This window comes from Caloenas nicobarica, chromosome 9 (assembly GCF_036013445.1).
Source record: "Caloenas nicobarica isolate bCalNic1 chromosome 9, bCalNic1.hap1, whole genome shotgun sequence".
In the NCBI taxonomy this organism is placed as follows: Eukaryota; Metazoa; Chordata; class Aves; order Columbiformes; family Columbidae; genus Caloenas; species Caloenas nicobarica.
Genome location: NC_088253.1, coordinates 17,002,085 through 17,009,874, shown reverse-complemented (window position 1 = coordinate 17,009,874; position 7,790 = coordinate 17,002,085). Strand labels below are relative to the sequence as shown.

The window sequence follows — 7,790 nt, the reverse complement described above, 5'->3', positions numbered from 1 at the left end:
ACTAGGGGGTTGGGATGGGCATGGGTGCTTGTGTGTATATGTATTGTCCTCAGCAGTAGGTGGTTGAAGATAAGGACAAAAAGTGGTGCCCTGGGAGGGAAGACTGCATCTCTTGTTCCTTGCTGTATACAGCAAAGCTCAAGGCACCCGCTATGGAAGACCTCATGACAACCAACTTTCCCCCAGAGCCCTGTGCCCTGGTGTATGTTTCAAGCTGCTCCTTCATTTCAGGAAGCTGTGCCTTGAGTTGCCAAGGCAGAGGGGTCTACCTGTCCCACAGATCCTGTGCACTTGAAAGTGGAGAGAAAAATTGCCTGGAGATTACTTTTAAAAGGCTACTAAGCTGTGCCAAAGACCTCCTAGGGAGTGAGACATCTTTGAGATCATGGTGTCAAGGGAATTGGATTGTTTTATCAGATGCTGGAGCTGATTTCCCTGTTATTCTTGTTAAATAACCCCAAAGATGTTTTCTGAGGAGTCTTCCTCTTGTACAGTTCCAGAGAGTCCTTCTACTGAATGTCTCCTCTCTCGAAGAAGGCGGTCTCGGTCTCCATCCACACTATCTGGCCCAAAGAAAGGAAAGGGGCGGAAGGGCAAAGAAAAACGGTCACCTAGCAGGTGAGCATCGTGGAGAAATGGGTAAGGGTGACCTTGTGCTCTTGGATTTCTTGAATGAGTTGTTCCCTTTGTACGCAGTGTCAGTCTTGTCTCTGAAGGATTGTTCGGATTTGTCACAGTGACTGATGTTTGTGTGAAGAATTACTCCAAGACCCAAGGAAATTTTTCTCCTTCTCTTTTGATGTCTGTGAACATCTTCTCATTTCAGTTGAAACAAAGCCACTTTTCACAGAAAAATGAAATTCAGAACATCCTTCCCCAGCAGGACAGAGTGGTGTCTGTGTTCACTGCTTTCTACCTTGGATTTAGTCAACTGGAAGACTCTGATTTAATTCCGAACCTGGTGGTTGTAGGAGGTTGTCTGGCACAGAAGGGGTGCCAGAGAGAGCTAATTGCCAGCATCGCTTTTCCCCCTTCCTCCTTCTCCTGCACCGGGTGCCCCCAAAACATAGCCTTGAGTGTGCGGCCACTACGGTGCCATTCACAGAAGGAGGCCCTCCAGGCTCTGATTGTGCCAAAAGTCACTGTTGTTCTCTTTGTCCTCTCAAGACAGGGACCACACGTGGGTGATTGTGACTCACGTGGGTGCTACAACTCAATGTTTTCTTCCTCCACTCACATCAGCTCACCCTCTTGGGTATTTGCAGCTTTCTGCCAAGAATTCAGGAGCTGGAGGAGAAGGACGGCAAGCGCAAGCAAACTCTCGGTGTCAGACCTCAAACCTCACTTCCCGTTTTCAGAAGCAAGAAGAGGATGTCCCTGTCGCACCAGGAGGCCAGTCGGCAGGTCAGGGTCTGGATCAGCTCTGGCAGGGGCTGAAATGGGATGTGGGTAAAGGTCCTGGAGGGTGCTGGGCAGGGTTATTGAGGACTAATGGTGCCCCCAGGGCCTCCAGCTCCTCCTGCTGAGCCACCTTTGTGGTTCGGTGATGTGCTCTGACCTGCTCAACCCCACTGGAGCTTTTCACCTCACGGTTCCCTCTCTGAAAAACAGCCATTCCCCTGCCTCGTTTACCTTGTCATGAGTGATGTCAACATGAGAGCATGGGGCCAGTGGGGAACTGATGTACCCCTGGTGCAGAAGGCTGTGTTGGGGTGACTCTCATTCATCTCACGGGGGTTTCTGAGGGTGGAGCAGACCATGCTGGAGGGCTACACGGACCCTATAGCCACTGTCATCTCCACTGCTGAATGTTCAAAGCACCTGAAGGAGGTGAGAAGCTTCCTAAAAATCGTCCTCTGGTGCCAATGCAGGCTAGGTGGTCTCATGAAACACTGACAGAGATTCCACCACACTCACCACTGCCACTGACTGGGAAAGAGGAGAGGACTGCTCCCTCCCTGACCAAAGCCACGGTGAAGAGGGACCTGAAGGGTCCACGGGAGATACTCAGACTGAATGTGCTCACCAACCTCAACTGGAGAAACCTGAGGACCAGCAGCAGCTGCCCAAGGCTTGAAGGACTTCAGCCCCTGAGCTCTGAGGCTGGGTATGGCATCCTCCCCTTTCCCATGACCTGGCTTAGACCCTGATGCCAGGCAGCCCCAAGCTGCCTCCAAGTTGAAGGCAGGGAGGAGGCTGGAGAGTCTCGGCCAGAAGGTGAGAGAGACTTTTCCCTTTCTGTAGCAGCCAGCTTTCTGTGCGAGCAAACTACACCTTGCAACTCTTGAAGACTTACCACATGCGTCGGAAAGAGTGGAGCAAGAGAGTAGAGCTGAATTGGCAGAGGAATTTCGATCAGAATCAGCTAGTCTGGTAAATCTCTCCAGCTATGGATGGTGTCTCCCCATCCCTTGCAGTGCCCTTCCCTCCACAACCAGGAGGACTCAGAGGAAGGGGGTCTCTCACTGGCATCCTCGTGGGAGGGTATCAGGCTTGGAAGGATGGGGAAGAGGAACCCTGACATCCAAGGTCCAGCTGTTGGGCACTCCAGTAGGGTTTCTAGATGGGACCAGAAAGTTGTGGGTGAAGGATTCCTCCAGTGTTTTCTAGCTAGACACCAAGACACCTAGCCCTATGGGTGAATGCCTTTTTGGTCCAAAGTCTCATGCTTTGCCCAACCCATCCCCAGGCTGCCTGCACAGGGGACCTTGTCATCGCCTCAGATGCCAGGGTCTGTGTCCCATCATAGAATGTATAGAAATGGCAGAGGAAGCAGATCCCTTAATAGCCAGTCTGAATGGAACCTGTAGCATTTCTGCACTCTCCTCCCTGTGCAATGATGTCAAACTGTTCCTCCTTAACACCACAGCATTGGGCGGCAGATGACTCTCCGGGATCCAAGGGAAAGGTATCTGGACTTCTGGCAGAACAGAGAACACATGAATATGACGGAGAAGTCCGCAGACGTGGCCCTCAGCCACCTCCTGAAACCTGCCAGGACCTGAAGAGTGTCCAGCCCTATAGGGCCACCCCTGCATGGCCAAGTGAAGGTATGCCCATGTGGAAGCTCCCCTGACTGCTCTCCATATTGTCTCCAACTCCCATACCGCTGCACTCCAGTGCTGTCCCCATCTACACTGAGATGCTGGAGAACCTGTTCCTACTGGAGAAGGTGCAGGAGGTCCTGGAGCTCCACATCCAGAGACTGTGCCAGTAGTGGGGGGCTGGCCCAGAAGGTCACCAGGAGCACTCCAGGCATGGATGTCAGCCCCAAGCAGTGTTCCATATCCAGCGACAGTCTTGGCACCCAGGGACAGGCTGGGGGAAAGCAGGTGTCAGGAGAAACCATCCCCATCACCAGCCCTGCTGCTCACACTGCAGGGGACAGGAGCCAGAGAGGCCTCCCCATCACTGTCTCATCTATATTTCTATTAAATCTTGTCTCCATCTCTCTTCTGGGTGGCTGTGCTCCTTCTTCTGAGCCAGCGTGTGGAGTCAGGATGAGCTCTTGGTGCTGTCTATGTTTCCATGGGGAACACGTGGCACTGGGGGCTCCAGGCTGAGCAGAGATTCTCAGGGGGCCTCTGGGACTTCACCATGGGGCTGATGGAGTGGCATGAGGGTCCCTGGGGCACATGGGGGCCCTGGGGTCCCTGCAGGGTTTGGGGAACCAGGGACCACCAGTTGCATATCCTTTGGCACGTGGAGGGATGGGAAGGAGGAGGCGGTGGGATGGTACCCAGGGGGCTGTGGGCTGCCCAGGACATGGAGCAGGGAGCTCTGACCCACACCAAGTCCTTCCCTCTCCACCAAGCCCTTCCCTCTCAGCTAGCACTGAGCCCAATCTGTGCCAGGGCCAGAAACAGCAACCGCAGCTCTGGAGTCACCAAAGCACCTTCTTGAAGGGGTAAAATTGGGAGTAATGTAGAGGTGTTTCTTTCATCAATGCTGAATAAAAAGGTTGTGTTTTAACATAGCAATGAAGAACATGGGACCCTCAACCATCCTGTCCACCTTGGCAGAGTGGGATGTACACAGGGTGGTCCCAACTCAGGCTATATGGGACCATTTTGTTGTCCCTGTTTGGGCACCTGGGATGTTTTGGGAGCCTGCAAGCACCAGCAGGGGAGAGGAAGGCAGGAGTAACAGCTGTGGGAGACAAAACTCCTGGCCCTCACCATCCTCACCAGAGGTGAGGCTGTTTTGGCATGCCCAAGGGAGGAGAACACCGCGATGGAGAGCAAGCAAAGAGGGGATCAGACTGGCCTTGGATCCATATCTCTTGGCCAATTTCTACCCTGGGGCCATCTTGTGCCATCCGCTCACACCTCTGTGGTGTAGACCCAGTCATAAAGAAGATAGAAAATGAGGTTTCCTCTCCAAATGAGGCAGGAGGAGAAAGCCTAGAGGAGGAAAGAGTTGGCAGCACTGACACTCCATCAGCTGGGCTACTGGAGGGCAAAAATGGGATGGGGGAGAATTAAAAATGTCACAGAAGCAGTTGGAGGCATGGGTTTGGGTGAAAACCAAGGTCTGAAAGGTGGACCACAGTGTCAGCACAAACCCTGGGGACATGAGCTTGAAGGACAGAGACCCCAAACCAAGGAGCCCCATAAGGCTGAGCCCTCCCAGAAGCTGCCCTGGGATCCCCGTGCCAGAGCGATGCTGCCAGGGAGGGATTTCTCTGCAGAGACTGTGGCCAGCCAGGGAAGTGGCAGTGGGGTCTGGGGACGTTGGATGAAGGGCCCTGGGGACATCCTAGGTTACATGGACCTCCCTGTCCAGGGCCTTCCCACAGCATCTCTCAGTTCCCTGTGGAGATCCTCATGCCATTTTTTTTATTTTAAACTGAGTTGCCACAAACTTGTATATTGTGCACTTACAATGCCATAAAATTACTTAATTACACACCTCTTCTATAACTTAGACTTAGCCGAAAGTATTATAAGCCTAAATTTGCTGTATTATAACGTGACACTCCTCCCTGCTGCATGATGCCCCCATGTCACAATATCCCCTCGACAGAGTTGTCCTTTGCAGCGCGCTCAGTCTCCAGCTGTCATCCCAGCATTGCCAGAATTTTGCACAATTTTCGGCCGCGTTCCAGATTGCTGAGGCTCCGAGCAGCAGCATCCAAGTTCATTGGTAGCCACCTTAATAAAATAGTAGGGTTTTGTTCCCCAGGCCATGCGGGGTGCCCCGTGCCAAGAGAAGGGACGGTGCAGGTGCTTTCCTCCTGTGGCCCTGGTGTGTGGCAGGATGTCTTCTGCTGTGATCGTATAGTGGTCAGTACTCTGCGTTGTGGCCGCAGCAACCTCGGTTCGAATCCGAGTCACAGCAACAGCTTTTGCTGGTGCACAAAAAGGTCAGATTGAAGGGAGGCATCTGCAAAGAGGGTGGTTTGCAAAGATGCCATGCCCTAAGAGGCAGCAACAAACTCTGCTGTGCTTTCTGCTCCTAAAAGTGACTGGATTCACGCCTACAATGGTTTCCTGACATGTAGTCACTGCGCAGGGTCTCTCCAGTTGGGCTGCGGTGACACACCTGGGAAAGCACTCCAGCTTCTCAATTTTTCAGGCAAAGCTTGAGAATTTAGAAGAAATCACCTGGCTTCCCACCTTTCCCTCATCCTTCCTCCCAGTTCTGCAAAAAGGAGACCAGAAGATGCTGTGGCCACCCCGCAGAGTGAGAAGCGGTGGGAGGCAGCAGCTTGATGCCCCAGGCTCAGCACTAACAAGCCAAGAGGTCCCTCCTGTCCTGCAGGGTAGGAAGGCTCTGCCACAGCCACCACCCGAAGAACAAGGAAGATCAGGCTGATGAATCCCCAGTGCCAGCGCTCCCACCTCCTGGGGAACAGAATTTTGGCTGCAGCACCTCCAGAGGCAAAATCCATCCAGCACAGAGGGATGACCCTGACACACTGCGGGTTTGGGCACCAGAGGTCTCCTGGGCACCAAGAGGCGGGTGGAAATCTCTGGGGTGGACCAGGAGGTGCTTCGGCTTGAGGAAGCGTTCTAAACTGTTGCCCTCACTCTTCAGGAGCCTCCAGACCGTGGAGACACGCTGTTTGCTTGGTCTTGGCGCCCTCTTCTGACGGCATTGCAGAACTCACTCTGGACGGCAGCTTTCAAAATAGAAATTACAACCAGCTGCGTAAAATGTCACAGGGGTCGTCCTCGGGGCTCAGCTGGTGAGTGAAGAAGACACTACCCAAGCAGCTAGGGTCTCGATTTGTTCACCACCACAGGGGTAACTGGGGGTGGCAGAGAGCTGTCAGAGCCCAGGCTCAGGTGTCTGCAGGGTTTGGGCATGGGAAGGGGAGAGGGAGGATTTTTATTGCATAAAATAATTTTTCTCTTACCTTATCCGTAGCAGGAAATGGAGAGCAAAATTAATTCTACATTTACCTTCAGGAGTTGCAGCTTATAGGGCACAACTTGCACAACTTCACACTCCTCTGATCTTCATCGACTCTTTTACTGAACATACATATTTCTTACTCAGAAAAAGCTCAAAAAGCATTTTCCCTTCTAAAGATGACACAGGAGGAAGAGAACACAAACATCTAGAGAAGTTGTCCTTTAGCAGCAGGCATACCTGTCCCACTTTTACACAGCTGAGAAGCAGAAACACAAGGAAATACACAACTTTTCCATACCTCTTTTTTCTTTTTTTTTTTTTTTAATTCCCCAGAATGTCACTTTGGGGTATTCAGCCACTAAGGTTATCTGAAGAAGAATGTACTGTGCTTGAGTAACTGATGTATGTTCGGGTTAAAAAAAGTCGAAATCCCAAAGAGGATATTTTCCATCCAAAATTATTCATCTTTCTGTTAGAAGGGTTCCTAGTTTGTAAAAATATCCCAAAGTGTATATACATGTACACAGTGCAACTACGGCTTGGCTGAAGCAGTGTGGTGGCCCCATGGGTGGCTTCAACCCCTGCTCTCACAGGAACCATCTTCCCTTGAAACAACACGGGGCTCTGCTTTGGCTGGAGTGGGTTTGGGATGACCAGCAAGACAATTATAGGATGGTTGAGGCTGGAGGCACCTCTGGAGGTTGTATGGTCACAGGGTCACCCAGAGCTGGTTGCCTCGGACCGTGTTCAGATGACTGCTGAACACCTCCACAGATGGAGACTCCACGACCTCCCTGGGCAGCCTGTGCCAGTGCTCGGTCACCCTCACAGTGAAAAAGTGTCTCCTGACGTTCAGACAGAGCCTCTTGTGTTCCGTTTTGTGCCCATTGCCTCTGGTCCTGGCACTGGGCACCACTGTGAAGAGCTTGCCTTCCCACCTGGGAGAGATGCCCCAAACCTTTCATTATCCTCCTGGAGATCATGAAAAAGGAGGTGCTAGCATGGAGTTGGTTTAGGCACCTGAATACCTTTTAGTGAGGAAAGGAGCGGGGAGACATTCCACAGCTTCATCCCCATCTCAGCAGTCCCAGAAGGGATGATGCCGTTTCTGCCCACGGGCTCCTAAAGGATAAATACTTTGCCTGAACAGGGGCTTGAACCCTGGACCCTCAGATTAAAAGTCTGATGCTCTCCCAACTGAGCTATCCAGGCTCCTGTCTGGGGGCTTGGGGGGTGTCTCAGACACACAGCAAGGACCCTGCTTCACTGTGGCACCAGAGGGACAAAGTGGGGACTTGCATTGACTCTCCCACCCCACGCTGCCCTGGTGAGGCTGCCGGCACACGCCAGGCTCAGCACCCAGCTCCTGGCCACGGGCTGGTCCAGCCACCCACCAGGGACTGGTCCTGGCACAGGGACACGCCACGGCA

At 52.6% G+C, this 7,790-nt stretch overlaps 2 non-coding genes across 2 annotated transcripts; one reads left to right on the top strand and one right to left on the bottom strand.

Moving 5' to 3' along the window:
- The first annotated feature begins 5,268 nt into the window (after positions 1–5,268).
- Positions 5,269–5,340, top strand: TRNAH-GUG (transfer RNA histidin (anticodon GUG)). The gene has a single exon. It is a non-coding gene; the product is annotated as a tRNA-His (tRNA).
- Positions 5,341–7,499: 2,159 nt separating this feature from the next.
- TRNAK-UUU (transfer RNA lysine (anticodon UUU)) lies at positions 7,500–7,572 on the bottom strand. The gene has a single exon. It is a non-coding gene; the product is annotated as a tRNA-Lys (tRNA).
- Between the last annotated feature and the right edge of the window lie 218 nt (positions 7,573–7,790).